The following is a 26,685-nucleotide window of genomic DNA, read 5'->3' on the forward strand; positions in this document are numbered from 1 at the left end:
GGTACAGAGGCACTCATCTGCCGACCTGGTTCTGCTTTTAAGGGAAGTCTGCTGTTTACTGGGGGCTTGTATCAAGGGTGTTACCAAAAGACTGCCAAGCCTTGTACAGGCTAAGGACTATTATCCACTGCTGCTGTTTCACGTGGGCACCAATGATGCAGCCAGGAACAACCTGAAGAGTGTCAAGAGGGATTACAGAGCCCTGGGAGCAGCAGTAAAGGACTCAGGAGTGCAGGTAGTTTTTTCATCAGTCCTGCTGGTTAAAAGGGAGGGGGTTGAAAGGGCCAGTTGAATCTGGCAAATCAGCAGATGGTTTCAGGACTGGTGCCACAGACAGGGGTTCAGCTACTGAGATTATGGGGCTTGCTTTGAGAAACTTGGTTTACTGGGAGCTGAGATGGGGTCCATCTATCAGAGAAGGGGAAGAACATCTTTGGTCATAGTCTTGCCAAGCTGATGAAGAGGGCTTTAAACTACAGGAGTTAAAGATGTATGCATGCCTGCAAGACTATGACCTCATTGGCATTAAGGAGATGTGGAGGGACAGCTCCCTTGACTGGAGTGTTGGAATGGAAGGATACAGGCTCTTTAGGAAGAACAGGCAGGGGAGATGAAGAGGGGGCATCACCCTCTATGTCAGTGAGCAGCTAGAGTGCATGGGATGGATGAGGAGCTGACAGAGCTTACGTGTCAGGATTAAAGAGAGGGCAGGGACAGGTGACATTATAGTGGGAGTCTGCTACAGGCCACCTGAAGACCAAGAAGACCAAGCAGATGAGGCCCTCTATAGATGGATATAAGCAGCCTCACATTCACAAGCCCTGGTTCTTGTGGGGTGTGCTGGATCTGGCTGGGATGAAGTTAATATTCCATGCTGAAGCCCATACAGCACTGTGCTCTGCACTTGTAGCTAGAACAGCAGTGGTATCACACTAGTGTTTTGTCTATTGCTGAGCAATACTGGCACCACATCAGGATTCCCTCCAACCCCCTGAGAGCCAGCAGGCTGGGGGTGGGCAAGAGATGGGAAGGGGACAAACACCAGGGCAGCTGACCTAAACCAACCAAAGGGATATTCCATACCATACGATGTCACACTCAGCAATAAATGTGGAAAAGGGAAGAAGAGGGGAGGGGTGGACTCTTGTTATGAAAACGTCTGTCCTCCCAAACAACTGCTACTTGCATTGAGGCCCTGCTTCCTGGGACATGGCTGAACATTACTTGTTGATGGGAAGTAGAGAGTAATTTCTTTTTTCTCTCTCTCTGTGCTTCCGCACAGCCTTTGCCTGTTTTGTGGTGTTTTTTTTTTGTTTGTTTGTTTGTTTGTTTTTTGTTTGTTTGTTTGTTTGTTTTCCCCTTTTCCTTTTCCCTTCAATTAAATTATCCTTATCTCAACCCGTGAGTTTTTTTTTTTTTTCTTTCCAGCATACTGTCTTCTTTCCCTCTTCTTCTAAGGAGGGGGAGTGAGAGAGTGGTTGTGGTGGAGTTCAGCTGCCCAACAAGGTAAAAACCACCACATGGGGGACTTCAAGAATCATGATATCTGTTTGAGGGACAGCACAGCAGGACATAGGCAATCCAGGAGGTTCCTGGAATGCATTGATGACACTGTCCTTGTTGCCAACAAGGAGAGGTGCTATGCTGGACCTCATTCTCACCAACAAGGAGGGGCTGGTAGGGCATGTGAAGTGCAAGGGCAGCCCTGGCTGTAGTGATCATGAAATGGTGCAGTTTAGGGAAGCTTTCCTGAGGGAAGCAAGGAGGGAGCACAGCAAGCTTGCTACCCTGGAATTTGGAAGAGCAGACTTCGGCCTCTTCAGGGATCTGCTTGATATAGTCACATGGGACAAAGCCCTGGAGGGGAGAAGGACCCAAGAAAGCTGGTTAATATTCAAGGAACTTTAACTGCTGTTAAAGATAACAAAAAACGTTTCTATAAATACATCAACACAAAAAGGAGGACTAAGGAGAATCTCCATCCTTTACTGGATGCGGGGGGAAACTTAGTTACAAGAGATGAGGAAAAGGCGGAGGTGCTCAATGCCTTCTTTGCCTCAGTCTTTAGCGGCAATACCGGTTGTTCTCTGGATACCCAGTACCCTGAGCTGGTGGAAGGGGATGGGGAGCAGGATGTGGCCCTCACCATCCACGAAGAACTGGTTGGTGACCTGCTACGGCACTTGGATGTGCACAAGTCGATGGGGCCGGATGGGATCCACCCAAGGGTACTGAGAGAACTGGCAGAGGAGCTGGCCAAGCCACTGTCCATCATTTATCAGCAGTCCTGGCTATCGGGGGAGGTCCCAGTTGACTGGCGGCTAGCAAACGTGACACCCATCTACAAGAAGGGCCGGAGGGCAGACCCGGGAAACTACAGGCCTGTCAGTTTGACCTCAGTGCCAGGGAAGCTCATGGAGCAGATCCTCCTGAGAGTCATCACGCAGCACTTGCAGGGCAAGCAGGCGATCAGGCCCAGTCAGCATGGGTTTATGAAAGGCAGGTCCTGCTTGACGAACCTGATCTCCTTCTATGACAAAGTGACGCGCTGGGTGGATGAGGGAAAGGCTGTGGATGTGGTCTACCTTGACTTCAGCAAGGCTTTTGACACTGTTTCCCACAGCATTCTCCTCAAGAAACTGGCTGCTCTTGGCTTGGACTGGCGCACGCTTCTTTGGGTTAGAAACTGGCTGGATAGCCGGGCCCAAAGAGTCGTGGTGAATGGAGCCAAGTCCAGTTGGAGGCCAGTCACTAGTGGTGTCCCCCAGGGCTCGGTGCTGGGGCCAGTCCTCTTTAATATCTTCATCGATGATCTGGACGAGGGCATTGAGTGCACCCTCAGTAAGTTTGCAGATGACACCAAGCTATGCGCGTGTGTCGATCTGCTCGAGGGTAGGAAGGCTTTGCAGGAGGATCTGGATAGGCTGCACCGATGGGCTGAGGTCAGCTGCATGAAGTTTAACAAGGCCAAGTGCCGGGTCCTGCACCTGGGGCGCAATAACCCCAAGCAGAGCTACAGGCTGAGAGATGAGTGGTTGGAGAGCTGCCTGGCAGAGAAGGACCTGGGAGTGATGGTTGATAGTCGGCTGAATATGAGCCAGCAGTGTGCTCAGGTGGCCAAGAAGGCCAACGGCATCCTGGCTTGTATCAGGAACAGTGTGACCAGCAGGGCTAGGGAGGTGATTGTCCCCCTGTACTCGGCTCTGGTGAGGCCGCACCTCGAGTACTGTGTTCAGTTTTGGGCCCCTCGCTACAAGAAGGACATGGAGGTGCTCGAGCGAGTCCAGAGAAGGGCGACAAAGCTGGTGAGGGGCCTGGAGAACAAGTCCTACGAGGAGCGGCTGAGGGAGCTGGGCTTGTTCAGCCTCGAGAAAAGGAGGCTCAGGGGCGACCTTATTGCTCTCTACAGGTACCTCAAAGGAGGCTGTAGTGAGGTGGGGGTTGGCCTGTTCTCCCACGTGCCTGGTGACAGGACGAGGGGGAATGGGCTTAAGTTGCGCCAGGGGAGTTTTAGGTTAGATGTTAGGAAGAACTTCTTTACCGAAAGGGTTGTTGGACACTGGAACAGGCTTCCCAGGGAAGTGGTGGAGTCACCATCCCTGGAAGTCTTTAAAAGACGTTTAGACGTAGAGCTTAGGGATATGGTTTAGTGGAGATTGTTAGCATTAGGTAGAGGTTGGACTCGATGATCTTGAGGTCTCTTCCAACCTAGAAATTCTGTGATTCTGTGATTCTGTGATCACCTCCTCCAAGCTCAGGAGCGATACATCCCAAGAAAGAGGAAGTCGGGCAAAAACACCACAAGCCCAGAAAGCCAACCTGGCTTGCAACCTGGGCTGCATCAAAAGAAGCATGGCTAGCAGGTCAGAGGAGATGATTCTCCCCCTCTACTCCGCTCTTGTGAGACCCCACCTGGACCACTGCATCCAGCTCTGGGGTGCCCAAATGTAAGAAGGACATGGACCTATTAGAACAAGTTCAGGGGAGGGTCACGAAGATGATCAGAGGGCTGGAACACCTCTCCTATGAAGACAGGCTGAAGGAGTTGGGGTTGTTCAGCCTGGAGAAGAGAAGGCTCTGAGGAAACCTTATAGTGGCCTTCCAGTACCTAAAGGGGGCCTAGAAGAAAGCTGGAAAGGGACTCTTTGTCGGGGAGTGTAGTGATAGGACAAGGAGTAACGGCTTGAAACTAAAAGAGGGTAGGTTTAGATTAGATATAAGGAAGAAATTCTTTACTCTGAGGGTGGTGAGGCACTGGAACAGGTTGCCCAGAGAAATTGTGGATGTCTCATCTCTGGAAGTGTTTAAGGCCAGGTTGGATGGGGCTTTTAGCAACCTGATCTAAGGTGTCCCTGCCCATGGCAGGGAGGTTGAAATTAGGTGATCTTTAAAATCTCTTCCAATATAAAGCATTCTATGATTCTATATCCTCCTCTGCAATAACCTCCACTGGTGGAAACATGCCAAAACTTCATGATCAAGAATTTAACCTAGGATTGCCAACATACATAACTTAAATTAGCGAAGCAAGCTTTAAGAATAAATACAAAACATACCCCCATACCAAAAAGAGAAATCTAAAAACAGGGCTACAGATTTTTCTAAAAATAAAGTAGACTGAACACTAAGCAGTGCAAGTATGTAGTTTCTTAAAACTGTAATGAAGTCTGATAATAAACCATTTCAAATAGCATCAAAACCAAGTGCAAAGTCATCTCACACTTTCGAAAAATTTCAGACCTTTTGGCTCAAGCAACAGTGATATCTAGATATAAAAATTAGAAGAGATTAAAATGATTACCAACAAAAACAGAAGCAGAACAATTCTTCCTTTATTGTATGGTGTATAATCGCTTTGCACCAATTACTACTGTTGGAGGGGTGGTGAGGTAGAAAAGATAAGGCCATTTTAGCCTTAACTATTTTCAAAATGAAGTATATATATTTTAACACTTACACATAGATCAGAATTTCAAAGGCACCTACATGTGTAACTTTTTCTATCAACAGGCCTTTCCAGAAAGGAATCTGTGATAATATTTTAGAATCTGAGGTTATACATCTCAAATATGATATTAGCTACCCCAACAAAGAGATTGTTAGCTGCTTAGCCACATTCTTCTACTCCAACTAAGTTGTCAGGCACTGATACCTCAGATAGTGGACTGTAAACAGAAATATTTCATGAAGCATATTCTTAAACATGCCATCTGTTTTAATGCTGGTGGTAGAGGGAAACAACAGTAATAATCCTAACAGAAAAACAAGTTATGATGCACAAATATACCAGATTTCAAAAGTTTTTTTTAAAAAAAAAACAGATCAACAGATTAGCTGCATACCTTTCTCTATCTCCAACTAAAGAAGGCTGACATCTGACATAACTATAGACCTATAGGACATTGTGTGCCAGATTGACAGCTAGGCAACTACATGTGAATGGAGAGACACTGCTATATAGAATAACCATGAGAACATTCTAAATATTGCCAAACATATAGTAAATAAGCTCCAAAAAGGGCAGCCTTAATATCAAGCCAACTAAATAGTGTAGTTTCTTCCTCTCTTACGTGATCAATCTCACTATATTAGAATACCAGTAAGATGTAGGAAACTTCCAATACCTCCACTGATTTTCAGGAAATGCTTTCTGGATTTTTGTTTGTTTTCAAACAAAACAAACTAACAGAACACTGTTGGGCTAATTTAACATTAGCATTAAAGTTCTGAAGTCAATGATTCTCTGCTATACTCACCCTATAGTCAGAATATAACGGCATGGGCACTAATATTCATAGAGGCAGAAGCTACGTGTAAATAAAATATTTAGTACTATGCTACTACAACATTAGAAGTTGCCCAGTTAAAAAACAAAAGTAACAGAGGCGCACAACTCAATGGTGACTTAATCATTTTCCATGTACCTAACTGAAATGAAACATTTTGTTGAGTGTACTCACTAACTACAAAAAACCTTAATAAAACATTCCCATCTCTCAAATACAGGTACATACCTCCCCACTCAGCATTTAAATGAACAAACACTTCAAGGAAAAAAATATATTCAATTTCTAGATGAGAAATTTTCATATGCTTTCACTGTAATAAAAAAAATGCTGAAGCAGCTTACCACCTCTGTTGATGTTTCTGCATGTTCAGAAGCAACATGTTCTTGAAGAGATGTTTCTGTATAACCCATCTTTCCACAATAAGGACAAGTAAAAGACTGTGGCTGTTCTACAGAGAAAGCTTCTCCACCATAATACAAATCTGGAAAAAGATGATGTTTTAAGAGGAGTTATTATTAAGCAGCATAGCCCATTCTTTTTTTCATATAATTCTTTATATATTCCTATGTGCATGTAATAACTGTCAAATTCATTCATTCGTTAATCAAAATAAATATTTTAATTCCGCACAAAGTGAAGATGCTGATATTGTATAGTTGTTCAATGACTCAACTGACAAACAAATAGACAGACTACACAGCATTTTCACTAATAAACAATTTAAGTTTCTAATATTCAGGAAGAGTGTTGTGGTTTAATCCAGCAGGCAGCTAAACACCTCTCAGCCGTTCGCTCACCCTTTCCACCAAAAGCAGGATGGGGGAGAGAATTGGGAAGAAAAAAAAAAGTAAAAGATTGTGGGTTGAGATAAAGACAGTTTATTAGGACGGAAAAGGAAAATAATAATAATAATGATAAAAGTAATCATAACAATGTGTGCAAAACAAGTGATGAGATGCACAATGCAATTGCTCACTACCCGCTGACCGATGCCCATCCCATCCCTGAGCAACCGGTCCCCCCACCCCAGCCAGCCACCCCATATCAATTGCTCAGCATGACGTCATATGGTACGGAATACTCCTTTGGCCAGTTTGCGTCAGATGTCCTGGTTCTGTCCCCTCCCAGTACCTGCTGCACGTCCAGCCTCCTCGCTGTCAGGACAGAGCGAGAAGCTGAAAAGTCCATTGGCTTAGTGTAAGCACTGCTCTGCAACAATTAAAACATCAGTGTGTTATTCTCATCCTAAATCCAAAACACAGCACCATATCAGCTACTAGGAGGAAAATTAACTTTATCCTAGTCAAAACCAGGACAATATCCACCCCTTATTCCATACCATATACGTCATGCATCGGTCCCACACTTTCCAATACATCCCAATTAATCACCACTTTTCATATCACAGAATCACAGAATGGTTCAGGTTGGAAGGGCTCTGAACATCATCTAGTCCAACCCTCCTGCCAAGCAGGATCACATAGAGCACATTGCACAGGATGGCATCCAAGCAGGTTTTGAATATCTCTGGAGGAGACTCCACAACCTCTCTGGGCAACCTGTTCCAGTGCTCAGTCACCCTCACAGTAAAGAAATGCCTGGGGACCTCTGGGGGACAACACTAGTTACAGGCCTCCAACTAGACCCTGAACCACTAAACTCAACCCTCTGAGATCTGCCATTCAGCCAACTGACAATCTACCTCACCGTCCACTCATCTAGGCCACACTTCCCGAGCTTTTCTATGAGAATGTTATGGGAGACAGTGTCAAACACCTTGCTGAAGTCAAGGTCGACCACATCCACCCCTCTACTCTCATCTACCCAGCTAGTCATCCCATCATAGAAGGCTATCGGATTGGTTAAGCAAGATTTCCCCTTGGTGAATCATTACTGACTGCTCCTGATCACCTTCTTATACTCCACATGCTTGGAGATGACCTCCAGGATGAGATGCTCCATCACGTTTCCAGGGATGGAGGTGAAGCTGACTGGCCTGTAGTTGCCTGGGTCCTCCTTCTTGCCCTTTTTGAAGACTGGTGTGACATTAGCTTTCTTCCAGTCCTCAGGCACCTCTCCTGTTCTCCAGGACCTTTAAAAGATCATGGAGAGTGGCCTAGCAATAACATTGGCCAGCTCCCTCAGCACCCGTGGGTACATTCCATTGAGGCACATGGATTTATGAACGTCAAGTTTGCTTAGATCTTTGACCCGATCCTCTTCGACCAAGGGAAAGACGTGCTTTCTCCAGACTTCTTCACTTGTCGCCAGGGTCTGAGATTCCTGAGGACTAGTCTTAGCAGTAAAGACTGAAGCAAAAAAGGCATTCAGCATCTCTGCTGTTTCTGTATCCTTTGGCACCATAGCACCCGCCACATTCAGCAGCGGGCAAACATTTTCCCTAGTATATGTATATATAAAATGTCTACTGAGTTTGTTCAGACCATGACTAACTTTGGGCTCCAACTGTCACACCAATCTTTGTTGACATGGTGTGTGATATTGGATCATCACCCACTGAAACCCGTTCTGGTTCCATCACAAAGCTGTGCACGTCCAATTCTATCAAAATTCATTCATCATTATCTGCATAACTCTTACTGTGATACCATTCATATCATGATCTTCAGTGGCCCCATTCTTGGTCACATGAGCATCTACACGGTGTACTTTTACTACCAGGTTCTCTACCCGGGAAGCAAAATCTTACCACAGTGCAGCATCCCAGATGGGTTTGCCTCTGTGCTGCCAGTTGCTCTGCTTCCATTGCTGTAATCACCCCCACAGGGCATTTGCTACCATCCATGAATCAGTGTAGAGATAGAGAATTGGCCACTCTTCTCGTTCAGCAATATCTAAAGCCAGCTGAATGGCTTTCACTTCTGCAAACTGACTCGATTCACCTTCTCCCTCAGCAGCTTCTGCAACTCGTCGTGTAGGACTCCATACAGAAGCATTCCATCTCTGATGCTTCCCCAGAATAGGACAGGACCCATCAGTGAACAGGGCATATTGCTTCTCATTTTCTGGTAGCTTGTTGTGCAGTGGGGCTTCTTCAGCACGGACCACCTCCTCCTCTGGTGATATCCCATAATATTTGCCTTCTGGCCAGTCCATAATCACTTCCAATATTCCTGGGCGACTGGGGTTTCCTATTCGAGCCCGCTGAGTAATCAGTGCAACCCACTTACTCCACGTAGCATCAGTTGCATGATGTGTAAAGGGGGACCCTTCCTTTGAACATATAGCAGCACCAATTGTGTTACCACAAATAAGAATGAATTACCGAGATCCTGCTACAGGAACTTGGAAAGGGCCTTACGGGTACAGAAATACAAATAACACCTGTGGTTACAATGACACTGCTAGGCAGGGTGTAGGGGCTTATGGCACGGAGACAAGGGGTAACAACTATAGCATTTGGAACAATCGTACAGCAATGGCCTTACCTCCTGATGTTTTTCTGATTTGCGGGGATAGGGCCTGGCAAGGTATCCCTGCAAATGCTATCGGAGGTCCGTGTTACTTAGGTAAACTTACTATATGTGCTCCTAGCTTGTCGCAGTTGCATGAGATCACTAGACATAAATGGGCATTGCTCGCACCAGATTGCAATGATAATGTTGAATTGCTTGATGTTGCAGCTAGAGCGGCATTGGCAATTTTAGTGCCAGGAGTGGCATCTGCGGCCGCACTTAACAACTTAGAAACATTGGTATGCTGGGCTGAGAAGCAAGCCCATGCCACGACAGAGATACTTGAGGAGATGTTACCAGATCAAAATAGTCTGCGATATGCGCTCTTACAGGGTTGAGCTGCTACTGACTTCTTGCTCTTGGCTCAAGGGCATGGGTGTGAGGACTTTGAGGGAATATGCTGTTTAAACCCTTTTGATCATAATGAGTCAATTCACAAATCCATTACCTTCCTGAAAGAGCACATGAGAAAGATTCTATATGATATCAATCCTTTCTATCAATGGCTCACTGATTTGTTTGAAACGATGCATAGAAGGTTACTGGGATTAGTCAAAGAGGGATTAAGGATTCTGTTTGTTGTGGTGTTAATCATCATTGCGTGTTGTATTGTAATAACTGTGGTTAAAGGGTTACTTGCAAAACTGTTACATCGGGCTTGGTTTGCTCAAAAAGAAAAAGGGGGAATTGTGGAGGGATTTTTGAAACAGCAAGGAGGCCATGACTTGCTGCAGCTGAGCAAACCAAGCTACCAGGACGACTATGAGAAATTCCCATGACAGTGTTCCCACATCGCCCAATTGAGGAATTTAGAGAAATATTGTTGCCAGCAGCTGGCTACACCGACCTGGACACAGATGATCGCGGTGAGACGCGGGAACAAAGGAATCGCGGTAAGACGCGGAGATTAATTGATTGATAAAGAGATCGCGGTGTGAGATGCTACAAGCCCGTTCTCATTCCATCACATCTCTGTGCTTGTCCATTTCTATGAAAATTCATTCATTATTATCTGTGTGGCTGTTACAGTGGTACCATTAATAAGGCAGTGACATATAGCAATCATGGTAGTGATGACATAGAGTATTATATAATAATTAACATAAAGCAATTCAACTCATGGGCTATTCTCACCCAGTATTAGATCCCCTTGAGGTACACACCGGACACCCCATTCTTTTGCATTACCAAGCAAGTGCATCCAGGTCCCTCAGCAAAAGCAATCCCACAAATGGGTTTGCCTTTTCCTGAGGCAGGAGTAGCCCAGACTGTCTTCCCCAGCATGTTCCCTACATGCACTAGAGGAACTTTATCCCCTTCTACAGTACATAACAGGTTTGATTGGGCAGGTCCAGCTCAGTTGGCAGATCCCCTAATATTGACTAACCAGGTGGCCTTTGCCAAATCTGTATCCCAATTTTTGAATGTCGCAGCCTTCAGTGTGGTCTTTAACAATCCATTGTATCGCTCAACTCTCCCTGAGGCTGGTGCATGATAGGGGATGTGATATACCAAATCATTTTCGTGCTCTTTGGCCAAGTGTCCATGAGATTCTTTTGGAAATGAGTCCCATTGTCTGACTCTATTCTTTCTGGGGTGCCATGTCGCCATAGGACTTGCTTTTGAAGGACCAGTGCAGTGTTCCAGGCAATGGCATGGGGCATAGGATAGCTTTCCAGCCACCCGGTGGTTGCTTCCACCATCATAAGTATGTGGCGCTTGCCTTTGTGGGTTTGAGGGAGTGTGATGTAATCAATCTGCCAGGCCTCCCCATATTTATATTTCAGCCATCATCCTCCATACCAAAGAGGCTTTAACCGCTTGGCTTGCTTGATTGCAGCACATGTTTCACAATCATGATTTACCTGTGCAATAGTGTCCATGGTCAGGTCCACCCTTCGATCACGAGCCCATCTGTATGCTGCATCTCTGCCTTGATGGCCCGAGGTGTCATGGGCCCATCGAGCTACAAATAATTCACCCTTATGTTGCCAGTCCAGGTCCACCTGAGCCACTTCAATCTTAGCAGCCTGATCCACCTGCTGGTTGTTTCAATGATCTTCAGTGGCCCCATTCTTGGTCACATGAGCATCTACACGGTGTACTTTTACTACCAGGTTCTCTACCCGGGAAGCAAAATCTTACCACAGTGCAGCATCCCAGATGGGTTTGCCTCTGTGCTGCCAGTTGCTCTGCTTCCATTGCTGTAATCACCCCCACAGGGCATTTGCTACCATCCATGAATCAGTGTAGAGATAGAGAATTGGCCACTCTTCTCGTTCAGCAATATCTAAAGCCAGCTGAATGGCTTTCACTTCTGCAAACTGACTCGATTCACCTTCTCCCTCAGCAGCTTCTGCAACTCGTCGTGTAGGACTCCATACAGAAGCATTCCATCTCTGATGCTTCCCCAGAATAGGACAGGACCCATCAGTGAACAGGGCATATTGCTTCTCATTTTCTGGTAGCTTGTTGTGCAGTGGGGCTTCTTCAGCACGGACCACCTCCTCCTCTGGTGATATCCCATAATATTTGCCTTCTGGCCAGTCCATAATCACTTCCAAGATTCCTGGGTGTCGTAGTTCCACTTGAGAGGGCAGCCAAGCTCCACCACAGCTGCTCTCTCACTCCCCCTCCTCAAAGAGGAATGGGGAGAAAATATGATGAAAAGGGCTCAAAGGTTGAGATAAGGACAGGGTGATCACGCAGTAATTATTGTGACGGGCAAAACAGACTCTGCATAGGGAGACAGTAAGATTTATTGCTTATTACTAACAAGCTAGAGAAGTGAGAAACAAAGGAATGAAACCAAAAGCACCTTCCCCCCCCATCCACCCTCTTCCACCTCCTCCCCCCCGAGCGGCGCAGGGGAACGGGAGAATGGGGGTTATGGTCAGTCTACAGCGCTTCTTCTCCGTTGCTCCTTCTCGGTCACCCTCGTCCCCTGTGCTGTGGGGTCCCTCCCACGGGATGCAGTCCTTGATGAACTGATCCGATGTGGGCTTCCCACAGGCAGCAGCTCCTCCAGAACTGCTCCAGATATGGGTCTGTACCACGGGGTCCATCCCTCAGGAGAAAACTGCTCCAACCTGGCTCCCCCACGGGCAGCAGCTCCTGCCAGGTCACCTGCTCCTGCGTGGTCTCCTCTCCACGGGCTACAGGTCCGGCCCGGAATCTGCTCTGGCAGGGGTCTTCCAAAGGTGGCAGCCTCCGTTGGTGCAGGGCCACCTGCTCCACCGTGGTCTCCTCCACAGGCTGCAGCGTGGAACCCTGCTCCACCATGGTACTCCATTGGGGACAGCCTGCTTCACCATGGTCCTCACCACAGGCCGTAGGGGACTTCTGCTCTGGCGCCTGGAGCACCTCTCCCCCTCCTTCTTCACTGACCTTGGCGCCTGCAAGGCTGTTCCTCACTCCTCTCACTCTCCCAGCTGCTGTGTGGCGCAGCGTTTTTTTTTTTCCCTGTCTTAAATATGCTCTCACAGAGGTGCAAACAACATCGCTTCTTGGCTCGGCTCTGGTCAGCAGTGGGGCCCTTCCCAAACATGGGGCAGCTTCTAGATCCTTCTCACAGAAACCACCCCTATGGCCCCCTGCTACCAAAACCTTGCCACATAAACTCACTACACTGGGCGACTGGGGTTTCCTATTCGAGCCCGCTGAGTAATCAGTGCAACCCACTTACTCCACGTAGCATCAGTTGCATGATGTGTAAAGGGGGACCCTTCCTTTGAACATCCAGCCCAGTACCAGCAGTCGGGGTGCCAGGAGGAGCTGTGCTTCACTACTGACCAACTCCGAAGCAGATCAAACTCCCTCATACATTGTCAATATCTCTTTTTCGTTTGGACTGTAGCAGGCCTCAGATCCTCTGTACCCCTGACTCCAAAACCCGAAGGGTAGAACTCGAGTTTCCCTAGGCTCTTTCTGCCAGAGGCTCCAGGTGGGGCCATTCTCCCTGGCTGCGCTGTAGAGCACATTCTTTACATATTGTCCTGCTTGGACTGGCCCAAGGGCTACTGCATGAACCATCTCCCATTTAATACGTTCAAAGGCTTGTCATTGCTCAGGGCCCCATTTGAAATCATTGTTCTTACCTGATAGAGCGGGCTTACAATCAGACTGTAATTTGGAATGTGCATTCTCCAAAACCCCACGACACCTAGGAAAGTTTGCATTTCTTTTTTGTTATTTGGTGGAGACATAGCTGTTATTTTGTTGATCACATCCATTGGTATTTGACGACGTCCATCTTGCCATTATATTCCTAAAAACTGGATCTCTCGTGCAGGTCCTTTGACTTTATTTTGTTTTATGGCAAAACCGGCCTTCAGAAGGATTTGGACTGTTTTCTTCCCTTTCTCAAAAACATCAGCTGCTGTGTCACCCACCTCATACGATGATGTCATTAATGTACTGCAGGTGTTCAGGAGCTTCCCCCTGTGAAATATGTTCATTTGATTCGTGTCAATATGGAACAGCGCTAGGGCCTCATAATGAAATGTGACCTTCTGTCTTACATACCCTTGTATAAATAACCACAAGTCCAAGAGAAACAGAGTGGTTAGTGTATATAGCTCTTGCATCTTGCAAAAGAATGGTCTAGCAGTTCATGTCGATAGAGGGTTTGAAGGGTAAACCTTGAGACTCGGGTCTGGGAGATAAGAGAATAGGGGGGAGTTTTTTGAGATAACTGTTGACTATTGCACGAGACACAACTTTCTGACATCTGGCACAGAGACTACTAAATAAGGAGAGGGGGGAAGCTGAAGAACAACCAAAGGACAAAGCCTGGGAGGAAGACTACGAGCCTCTACGAGCGACCCCCAGAGGGCCCACCAGAGACTGATACGCATGCATCCGTGGGATGGTTCGGGACGGGAAACTAATTATAATAACCCTGCCTTTTCCAAAAGTGGTGATGAATATGTATTAGCCTAGGAGCATAAAAACCAGCCGCCTGATATAATTGGTGTGCGTCTTAGTGGAGCAGAGACTCCCGGCGCACCCAGCGCTGTTTGCTTACCTCTATTCGTTTAATAAATTGTAAACTTTGATTGTAACCCTATTTGGGACTCAGTCATTTATTACACCCCTGTTCCAGCGCAGACTGGATCAGTCCATGGCAAATGGTAGGGCTGTGTTTCCCCCCCAGGACAGCCAATTCCAGGTGTATTGGACACCCCTCCAAGAAAAAGCAAACTGTAGCCTGCACTCTCCTGCTAGAGGGATGGAGAAAAATGCATTAGTGATACTGACTGTGGTGTACCACTTGGCTGCTTTTGACTCCAGTTTGTACTGGAGTTCTAGCATGCCTGGCACTGTATCACTCAGTGGTGGCGTGACTTCGTTCAGGCCACGATAGTCCACTGTTAGCCTCCACTCGCCATTAGAATTTCGCACTGGCCACATGGGACTACTGAAAGGTGAATGAGTCTTGCTGATCGCTCCTTGGCTCTCCAGTTGACGAATTAGCTTATGGATGGGAATTGGGGGAGTCTTGCCACCAGTGCACAGTTGTGCACAGTTGTGGTAGCGATTGGCACCTACTGTTCTTTGACCCTCAGCAACCCCACAACAGAAGGGTCCTCCGAGATACCAGGCAAGGTAGACAACTGTTTAATGTCCTCTGTCTCTAAGGCAGCTATGCCAAAAGCCCACCGGAACCCTTTTGCGTCCTTGAAATATCCTCTCCTGAGGCAGTCTATGCCAAGGATGCATGGAGTATCTGGGCCAGTCATAATACAGTGCTTTTGCCACTCATTCCCAGTTAAACTCACTTCAGCCTCCAATACAATTAACTGCTGGGATCCCCCCGTCACCCCATAAATACAGACAGGTTCTGGCACCAGTGTCTACTAAAGCCTTATACTTTTGTGCGCCTGACGTGCCAGGCCATCGAATCCACGTGGTCCAATAAACTCGATTGTCCCTTTCCTCCCCCTGGCTGGAGGCTGGGCCCCTCTAATCCTGGTCAGAATCTTCATTTCTGCATCTGGAGGACTGCCTGCTGGAAGTTGGAGCAGCAAGCTTCTCAAAGAACCCCTTTTTCCCGATTGTTTTTCCTTGCAACTCACATACCCGTGCCTCTAGGGTCGAGGTAGATTTTCCATCCCATTTTCCTATGTCCTCTCCATGGTCACGTAGGTAAAAACACAGGGTACCACGGGGTGTGTACCCACTGTATCGTCTTCCTTGCACGGATGGACGCTTACGCCTGATAGGTGAGACACTGGTTTGTACAGGTGGGGAGGAAAATAAATTCTCTTTAAGTTGGTAGAACTCTTCAGAAAGTTTCTCCACAGCTGAGACACAGGCCTGTAGGGAAGAGGAGAGACTTTCTTCGTACTGCTGGAGTTGTTTAGTCAATTCATCCACTGTGGGTTCCTCATGTTCTTTCCAGGCCGATATTGCCAATGAGCTGGCATATGATGATGGTGCACTCCATACAAACTTCCGCCACATGGGTCGTGTACACTTGACTTCATCTGGATCTGTGGATATTTGTTTCGTTGTCTAGGTCCCTATAAATCACCTTCCGTACAGCTAATTCCCTCAGGTACTGGATTCCCTTCTCCATAGTGGTCCACTTGCCTGGTAGACATACAAGTTCTTCCTTGAAGGGATACCTTGAAGATGCACTGTGCTCTCAGCCTTACAACAAATCTAGTTTAAATATTGTAATTTAAAATGACTCAGTGACACCAGTACTCCATATGTTGATATTGGTGCTGTAGCTGAACTGGTGTTTAACAATAATAATTTGTTTTAGTGAAGCAAAATGAGTGAGATGTTACGTACCAGTTTCAATACTTTAGCACTTCTCAAATACTGAAGCAGCAGCTTCCCTTAAGCTGCTAACTTAGCAATTAACATGAGCCAAACCCATCATGAAAATTTAAAAAATCATTCAAAATTCTTACTAAAATCATAGAATCATTAAGGTTGGAAAAGGCCTCCAAGATCATCTGGTCCAACCGTCCCCCTACCACCAAAATTACCCATTAAACCATATGTCCCTAAGTACCACATCTACACTTTCCTTAAACGCTCCCAAGGGACGGTGACTCCACCACCTCCCTGGGCAACCCGTTTCAATGCCTAACCACTCTTTCTAAGAAGAAATTTCTCCTACTTTCCAACCTGTACTTGTAGAAGCCCTTCCTGTTGTCCTTGACATCCCTGGCCAGATTCAATTCCATTTGGACTTTAGCTGTTCTAACTTCATTCCTGGGTGCTCGGACAATGTCTCTGTATTCCTCCCAGGTTACCCGCCCTTGCTTCCACTCTCTGCATGCCTCCCTTTTGTGTTTGAGTTTTGCCAGGAGCCCCTTGTTCATCCATACAGGCCTCCCGGCATTTTTTCCTGACTTCCTCTTTATTGAGATGCACAGCTTGGAAGAGGTGACCCTTGAATATTAACTATTTTTCTTGAGCCCCTCTTCCCTCCAGGGCCTTATCCCACAGGACTCTTCCAAGCACCTCTTTGAAGAGGCCACAGTCTGCTCTCCTGAAGTCCAGGGCTGTGAGCTTGCTTTTTACCCTGCTCCCTCCCCTCAGGATCCTGAACTACACCATCTCAAGGTCACTGCAGCCAAGGTTGCCCTTGACCTTTGTATTCCAAACAAGACCCTCCTTGGTGGTGAGAATGAGGTCCAGCAGAGCCCCGCTCCTTGATGGTTGCTCTATCACTTGGAGGAGGAAGTTATCATCAACACATTCCAGGAACCTCCTGGATTGCTTATGCCCTGCTGCGTTGTCCCTCTAACAGATATCGGGGTTGTTGAAGTCCCCCGTGAGGACCAGGGCCTGTGAATGTGAAGCTGCTTCTATTTGTCTGTGGAGGGCCTCATCCGCTTGCTCTTCCTGGTCAGGTGGTCTATAGCAGACACCCACTACAATGTCACCCTTACCTGTCCTCTCTTTTAATCTTTACCCATAAACTCTCACTTGGCTCATCATCCATCCCCAGGCAGAGCTCTGTGCACTCCAGCTGGTCATTGGCATAGAGGGCGACACCCCCTCCTCCTCTCAACAGCCTGTCCTTCCTAAAGCGCCTGCATCCTTATATTGCAATACTCCAGTCATGGAAGCCATTCCACCAAATCTCCACGATCCCAATAAGATCGCAGCCCTGCAACCATACACACGTCTCTAACTCATCTTGTTTATTCCCCATACTGCATGCGTTAGTGTCCAGACACTTTGGAGGGGCACCCCAGCATGTTGGGTTCCTAGAAAGCATTTGGGGGATTTTGCTATAATGTTGCCTGGTAGGCATTACCTTGTTAACCTGCAAGCGCTGGAGGTGACCCTGCTTAATTCCCATTTAATTGATTTTGTGATCCCTCCCTGTCACATCACCCAATGCCCTTTTCTCAGCAACCCTGTCAGTCACTCTTTCAGTGTATTGCTTGTTACCCTCTCCTTCCCCCGTCACTCCTAGTTTAAAGCCCTCCTTATGAGGTCAGCGATCCTATTGGCAAAAATAGATGCCCTGCATCCATATGGCAAATAGGATGCCCCGCTTAGAGAGGTGCAATCCATCTATCCAAAGCAGATGATTGTCAGACAGGGTCCCATGGTCTTAGAACCCAGAACCCTGTCACTGACACCAGCTCCACAGCCAATTATTGACCTGTCTTATCAGTGCTCCTCTTCTCACATCTTTTCCACTCACCATCAGGATTGAGGAGACCACCACCTAGGCCCCCATGCCCTTGACTACTTCCCCCAGAGTTCTGTAGTCCCTTTTGATACTGTCCAGGTTTCCCCTTGCAGTATCATTTGCACCCACGTGGAGTAAGAGCAGGGGGCAGTAGTCAGAGGGCCGGACCAGCTTCGGCAGTGACTCCACAACATCCCAGATCCAAGCCCATGGCAGGTAGCAAACTTCCCTAGTCAGTAAATCAGGCTGACACTTTCTCCTCTTCACTACCATCTGAATAGGAGAAAGGGGACTCGGCTGTCTATATTTGTTTTATGTGAATCCTATATGTAGGTGCTGTTGAAGGCAGTGCCTTGTCTGTGGCAATCTGTGTGACTGGCTGTGTCCGTGTTCTGTGTGTGTCTGTGTGTCTCTGGGATACGTGCTCAGCTTTGCTACTGGTTGAACCTACAAACACAGAAGCGGCAGCCATGTCCCTCAGCTCGGGTAGAGATCCTGGGTTCCCAGGCTGGGCAGATAGGAGTCTTGGACTGGAAGAGGAAGCCACACTCTTAACAACCATTAATATTAAGGGATCACCATATTACTTTGAATGAAATCCAGGAAATTAAAAATCCTTAAGCCAGTCAGGCTCCAAATCTCACAGTTGAGATGCCAGTTTCCAGATGTGTTCTCTTATTACCACTACTTCCCTATTTATACAAGTTATATAATTATTATGAGAAATCCTGTCACACTTAAGGTCACAATAAGTTTCCCTTGAGAAAAATAGAAATAGGAACTATACACCTTTTATTTCCTCTATTTCTTTACAGCAAGGTTCTTATGAAAATGCTCACCAACATTGTGGGACCTGGTCCTTACAGTTCACACACACACAAAATCTAATTGCTGCATCAAAGATGACACTTCCTGGGTATTTAGAGACATTTGGGAGAAACTAACTTCATGGATACCTGAATGGAATTGGCTCAAACAATTATTTGTTGGTATTATAATAGTAATGGCATTGTGTGTCTGTCATCCCCCATGACATCCAAAGAAAAATATTGTGCCCTAATATTGGAAAAACTCAAGAGTGGGGGATGTGAAGTGGTGCAAAAATGACAACAGGAGTAAGAAAATAAGAGGGGGGAATTGTGAGAAACAAAGGTGGTTTTGGTTGTGTGGGTTTTTGTGTTTGTTTTTTTTTTTCAGTAGAATGTGTTTTTGCAGTGGAAAATTCCACTAACCTTGCATATTCAAAAGTGATTGTGCAGGCATGACAGTTGCATAGCAGTGGGGAGTATGTTAAGAAGCTAAGGGGAAGGTCCCACTGTCCCAAAATAAGGAGGATAGCTAAGAAAAACAGGACGAGCAGTGCAAAATCAGTAAAAACAAAAATCACGGACACTCTAGTCAAGAGAGAAGAAGGGAAAAAAAAAGGAAAAGGAGAAATTAATGGTTGGACAAATAAAATTGTGCATATATGGTATAGCAAGAAGCATCGAGTAGTTTGTGAACTTGTAGTACACAGCCGATGAGGAAACGGGAGGAATCAAGCATCAGGTAATAGGGAATATAAGGCTGTGATATACTTTTACTGTGCGCTCCTGCTTGCAGGACTCCCACCATTGCAATTGCGAATAAAATAGCTTCACAGAAGACCCTGTCTGAAAAAAATATTGAGATTTTTCTCACAGTCAGTAGGACTAAGGAAGCAATTGTCTCCCTATACTCAGCCCTGGTAAGACCATACCTTAAGTACTACGTTCAGCTTCAGGCCCCTCACTAGAAGAAGGATATTGAGTTGCTGGAATGCATTCAGAGAAGAGCAACTAACCTGGTGAAGGAACTAGAAAACAAGACACAAGGAGCATCTGAGGGAACTGGGGTTGTTTAGTCTGGAGAAGAGGAGGCTGAAGGGAGACCTCATCGCTTTCTACAACTACCTGAAAGGAGGTTGTAGAGAGGAGGGTGTCTATTTTCTCAGGTGAAAAGTAATAGAATGCGAGACAACGGCCTCAAGTTCCGCCAGGGGAGGTTTAGATTGAATATTAGGAAGAATTTGTTCGTGGAGAGCGTGGTCAAGCACTGGAACAGGCTGCCCAGACAAGCAGTGGAATCTTTAAGAGACGTATGGATGTAGCACTTCTGGACATGACTTAGTTCTGGACTTGATGATCTTAAGGGTCTTTTTCAACCTAAATGATACTATGATTCTAAGATGTTTTTTAGATGCACAGATTGTTCGCAAGATTGGTTGGAACAACTTAAGAAGTTAAATGACTTTCAGTAAGTTTTCCCATTGTATTACTTTCAAAGTTTTAGCATTTAATGTTAACTTATGGCTCCACAGCATGCATGCATCAATCCTCTTTTTCCTATGGAACACATACATAACATTTACGATGTTGCCATTTAACCCCATATGCAATATACAAGAATAACTGTCACCAGGGGTCAAGTTTAAGCCATGCACCTCAAATAGTGAACAAAACATTGAATTAATATATACTGGTACACACACAATTTTATCTCATGAATAAGTAAAAATAAAGAAAGTGAAGCCTAAGAAGAAATATCTAGAAATATTTTCAAAAGTATATTTGCGTATCATTCAAAAATTTCTTTCCAAACTGTGAATTCTCAGAGCATAGATTTCCAAGTCATTACAACACAGGCTTAGAGCAAGCAGTGACTTGAGAATTACACATGAATGAGAGACTTCTCTGCTCAAAGGGAGTTCTAAGAAAGTAGCCGTATATCGGTATATTCAGCTGTTCTGAGCTTTAAATCCTTAAAGCAAGTAGCATAATGTATACATCCAGTACTTTTCTTTTTAAACCTTTTTTTTTTTTTTTAAGTGAAAAAGAAAATAAGACTAAAAGAGCTGAAAACTTGAATAATATGATTCGAATCACCAAAAACAGTTTTTGTTAAAACAGTAATCTTGTGGAGGCTTAAAACAGGTATAACAAGAAATAAGCGTCCAATGTCAACAGCATCTTAACACAAACATATGCTATGGAAGTATCTCCCGAATTACAGTGTTGGTGTTATAGGGGATACAACAGCAATTAAGAGGACTACTTGCTAGCCCTTGCCACTATTCTTCCACATTCAGTACAGCCTACAACCCCTGCTACGTCCCCAGATACAACCAGAAAAGAACATATTCTCTAAACTCTCACCACTATTTCTCTCCACCATGGCACTTTCTGGTACAGCATACTGGGGGGGGTGTGCATGTAGATGTTAAACCTTTTGAATTTGAAGTTAATTTAGAAGTAATCATTTTATAAGATAAATGTAACAGTCCAATAATTTGATGTCTGCCAAAACACCTAACCCAAAAGAATAAACCAGATTTCACGTACTAGAACCAAAGAGAAAGCAAGCTTTTAACTTAAAGAGATAGAAACTTACTATAATTTTTAGCATGTTATTTGGGGAAAAAAAAATAAAATGTTCCTAAGCAATGAAACAAATATACATGTTTATAACTATGGCAAACAGTTCCAATATTAACTGTTACTTACCAAAATCTACCCTTGTTAGTATGCACTGCATGGGATGGTCAGTTGTATGCCTCGTTGTTGTTGCACCACTTTCATAACAAGTTGCACACAAATCGTAATCATAGCAAATTAAACACTTGTATCTGCGACCTCGAAAATTTCCTTTTAAACATGCATCACAGCTGACACCTGTGAATAAAAAAAAAATAGAGGAAAAAATAATTTTACATTGTTATAATGATACAGATTTGTTGCTATCATCTCCCAACAACAACCAAAAAAGAAATTCAGCCCAAAGCTTTTATGTAGCTGATGAAAATAAGACAGCTTTAAACATATTTTTATTTTTAAAAAGGCAACAGTCACCCGAATTGAAAGTTAAACTTAAAGTAAAATAAATTAAAAAACACAGTCAGTCACCTAAACTGATAGATGGTTAAGCTATAAATTATTTTATAATCACTTCTTCCTTGTTTGGAATTTTGGTTCAAAACATTCTCAAGGTTAAACAGTATAGCAGTTGATCTGGAAGTTTCTACAAAAACAAGCAAACAAAAACTCCCCACAGCAGACCATCTCACAAACCACAGATAAGCACATACCACCACATAATAACATCCCTCCCAGGCTTTTGTGTTTATTTTTTATACATTCTAACATTTCAATTCTGAAGAATGCCACTCTTCACAATGCATACATATCTGTGTGGTGGTTTCGCAGCTGTAGGTAGCTCAGCACCACCAGACTGCTCTCTCACTCCTACTCCTCAAAAGAAAAGAGGGAGGAAAGATGATAAAAATAGCTCATGGGTTGAGATAAGGACAGGGAGATCACTCACCAACTGTCACAAGCAAAACAGACTCAGCATAAAGGAGATGTAATTGATAACAGACTTAGAGCCGTGAGAACTAAAAACAAACTAAAAACACCTTCCTCCCCCATCCACCCTCTTCTTCCACCTCCCTGAGCAGCACAGGGGAATGGGGATTGTGGTCAGTCCATAACACTTAGTCATGTGCTGCTCCTTCATGGTTAGTCTTTTCTCCTGCTCCAGCGTGGGGTCCTTCCCGCAGGACATGGTCCTTCCCAAACTTATCCTACATGGGCTTCCCAAAGACTGCAGTTCTTCAAGAACTGCTCCAATATGGGTCTGTGCCATGGGGTGCAGTCCTTCAGGAACAGACTGCTCCAATATGGGTCCCCCATGCACAGCAGTTCCTGCCGGAGCACCTGCTCCACCGTGGGCTCCTTCACAGGCTACAGAGTGGATATCTACTCCACTGTGGTACTCTATAGGCTGAAGGGGGAACAGCCCGCTCCACCATGGTCCTCTCCAATACAATCTTGGAGTTGAGATCAGGGTCTTCTATTTTGAAGTAAACATGAAAATTAAGATGTACGCAAGTTACATTGCATCAGCTCTTCAGCTTCTTCCTTTTGGGAGGTTCAATCTTTGCACTACAAATCAGTCACACTGCCTGTGTCAGGAAAAGGCTTCGTAACTTCTAAAGGTTTTGCAATTTTCTCTATACTGTTTCAGCTCTCTATTGTCTCTTCCCACTGACTGGAAGAGGAGAAACAACCCCCATTTTTAAAAAGGGAAAAAAGGAAGACCTGGGGAACTACAGGCCAGTCAGTCTCACCTCTGTGCCCAGCAAGACCATGGAGCAGATCCTCCTGGAAACTATGATACAGCACATGGAAAATAAAAAGGTGATTTGTGACAGCCAACATGGCTTCACTAAGGGCAGATCATGCCTGACAAATCTGGTGGCCTTCTATGATGGGATTACGGCATTGGCAGATAAGGGAAGAGCAACTGCCATCATCTACTTGGATTGTGCAAAGCATGTGACGCTGTCCCACACAACATCATTGTCTCTAAATTGGAGAGACATGGATTTGAAGGACGGACCACTTGGTGGGTAAGGAATTGGGTGGATGTTCTCACTCAAAGAGTTGCTGTCAATAGGTCAATGTCCAGGTGGAGATCAGTAACGAGCGGTGTTCCTCAGGGGTCAGCAATGGGACCGGCGCTGTTTAACATCTTTGTTGGTGATATGGACAGTGAGATTGAATGCACCCTCAAGCAGGTTTGCCAATGACACCAAGCTGTGTGGTACGGTTGACATACTGAAAGGAAAGGATACCATCATAGAAGGACTTTGACAGGCTTAAGAAGTGGGTCTGTTCAAACCTCATGAAGTTCAACAAGGCCAAGTACAAGATCCTGCACCTGGGCTGGGGCAATCCTAAACACAAATACAAGCTGGGCAGAAAATGGATTGAAAGCAGCCCCAATGAAAGGACCTGAGGGTCTTGGTTGATGAGAAGCTCAACATGAGCCAGCAATGTGTGCTTGCAGCCCAGAAAGCCAACTGTATCCTAGGCTGCATCAAAAGAAGCATGGCCAGCAGGTCAAGGGAGGTGATTCTCCCCCTCTACTCTGCTCTTGTGCGACCCCACCTGGACCACTGCATCCAGCTCTGGGGCCCCCAGCACAAGAAGGACATGGACATATTAGAACAAGTCCAGAGGAGGGCCTCAAGGCTTTAAAGTAAAAGAGGATAAGTTTAGATTAGATATAAGGAAGACATTCTTTACTCTGAGGGTGCCAAGGCACTGTAACAGGTTTCCCAGAGAATTAGTAGATGCCCCATCCCTGGAGGTGCTCAAGGCCAGGTTGGATGGGGCTTTGAGCAACCTGATCTAGTGGAAGGTGCCCCTGTCCATGGCAGAGGGTTGGTCTAGATGACCATAGAATATGCCGAGTTGGAAGGGACCCATAAGAATCATTGAGTCCAACTCCTGGCTCCACACAGGTCTATCCAAAAATTCAGACCATATGACTAAGAGCACAGTCCAAATGCTTCTTAAACTCCGACAGGCTTGGTGCCGTGACTACTTCCCTGAGGAGCCTGTTCCAGTGCGTGACAACCCTTTCAGTGAAGAATCTCTTCCTGATATCCAGCCTGAACCTCCCCTGTTGCAGCTTGACTCCATTCCCTTGGGTCCTATCACTGGTCACCAGAGAGAATAGATTGGAGCCTGCCCCTCCGCTCCCCCTTGCGAGGAAGTTGTAGACCGCAACGAGGTCTCCCCCTAGCCTCCTCTTTTCCAGCCTGAACAGGCCAAGTGACCTCAGCTGCTCCTCGTACATCTTCCTCTCTAGGCCCTTCACCTTCTTAGTAGCCCTTCTTTGGACACTCTCCAATAGTTTCACATCCTTTTTGTACTCTGGTGCCCAGAACTGCACACAGTACTCGAGGTGAGGCCTCACCAGTGCAGAGTAGAGCGGGACAATCACTTCCCTTGCCCGACTAGAAATGCTGAGCTTGATGCACCCCAGGATACGGTTGGCCCTCCTGGCTGCCAGGACACGCTGCTGGCTCATATTCAGCTTGCTATCAACCAACTGTCTGAAAAAAAATATATATATATTGAGATATTTCTCACAGGAGGACGATCACCTCCCTGGTCCTGCTGGCTACACTATTCCTGATACAAGCCAGGATGCCGTTGGCCTTCTTGGCCACCTGGGCACACTGCTGGCTCATGTTCAAGCAAGCATCAACCAACACCCGCAGATCCTTTTCCTCTGCACAGCTCTCCATCCACTCTGCCCCAATCCTGAAGCGTTAAATGGGATTCTTGTGGCCAAAGTGCAGGACTCGGCACTTAGCCACGTTGAACCTCATCCCATTGGCCTCTGCTCATCAGTCCAACCTGAGCAGGTCCCTCTGCAGGGCCTTCCTATCCCCCGGGAGATCGACACTTCCCCCCAACTTGGTGTTGTCTGCAAACTTACTGAGGGTGCGCTCAATTTCCTCATCCAAATCATCAATAAAAGTATTAAGGGGGCCTTAATGATGGGCCCCAACATCGACCTCTGGGGAGCACCACTCATGACCGATGAAATCAACTGCCCCAGGGGTGGAAACACAGCCCTACCATTTGCCATGGACTGATCCAGACTGCACTTGAACAGGGGGAAGCTCCTGAACACCTGCAGTATGTTGATGACATCATTGTGTGGGGCAACACAACAGAAGAAGTTTTTGAGAAAGGGAAGAAAATAGCCCAAATCCTTCTGAAGGCTGGCTTTGCCATAAAACAAAGTAAGGTCAAAGGACCTGCACGAAAGATCCAGTTTTAGGAATAAAATGCCAAGATGGACGTAGTCAGATCCCAATGGCTGTGATCAGTAAAGTAACAGCTGTGTCTCCACCAACTAGCAAAAAAGGAAACACAAACTTTTTTAGGCGTCATGGTTTTTTTGAGAATGCACAATCCAAATTACAATCTGATTTCTCTTTCAAGTGACCCAGAAGAAGAACCATTTCAGATGGGTCCCTGAACAACAACAAGCCTTTGAACAAATGAAACAGTAGCCCTTGGGCCAGTCTGGGCAGGACAAAATGTAAAAAAAAAAAAGTGCTCTACACTGCAGCCAGGGAGAATGGCCCTAGCCAGAGACTCTGGCAGAAAGAGCCAGAGGAGACTTGAGGGTGACCCCTAGGGTTTTGGAGACAGGGATGCAGAGGATCCAAGGCCTGCTATACCTCAATTGAGAGATACTGGCAGTATATGAAGGAGTTCAAGCTGCTTCGGAAGTGGTTAGTACTGAAGCACAGCTCCTCTTGGCACCCCGACTGACGGTGCTGGGCTGGATGTTCAAAGGAAGGGTCCCCTCTATGATGCAACTGATGTTACAGAGGAAGTGGGTTGCACTGATCACACAACAGGCTCAAATTGGAAACCCCAGGGGCAACCTTATGGCACTCTACAGGTACCTGAAAGGAGGCTGTAGCGAGGTGGGGGTTGGTCTATTCTCCCACGTGCCTGGTGACAGGACGAGGAGGAATGGGCTAAAGTTGCACCAGGGGAGGTTTAGGTTGGATATTAGGAAGAACTTCTTTACTGAAAGGGTTGTTAGGCATTGGAATAGGCTGCCCAGGGAAGTGGTGGAGTCACCATCCCTGGAGGTCTTTTAAAGACGTTTAGATGTAGAGCTTAGTGATATGGTTTAGTGGAGGACTGGTTAGTGTTAGGTCAGAGGTTGGACTAGGTGATCTTGGAGGTCTCTTCCAACCTAGATGATTCTGTGATTCTGTGAACTTTGTACGCGATCGTAGACCATCCAGAGGGCAGGGACTTTGAAATATCACCAGAGGAGGAGAAGATGCATGCTGAAGAGGCCCCACTGTATAAATAAACTACCAGAATATGAGAAGTAGTATGACCTGCTCACT

Source organism: Aythya fuligula, chromosome W, assembly GCF_009819795.1.
Source record: "Aythya fuligula isolate bAytFul2 chromosome W, bAytFul2.pri, whole genome shotgun sequence".
Lineage (NCBI taxonomy): Eukaryota > Metazoa > Chordata > Aves > Anseriformes > Anatidae > Aythya > Aythya fuligula.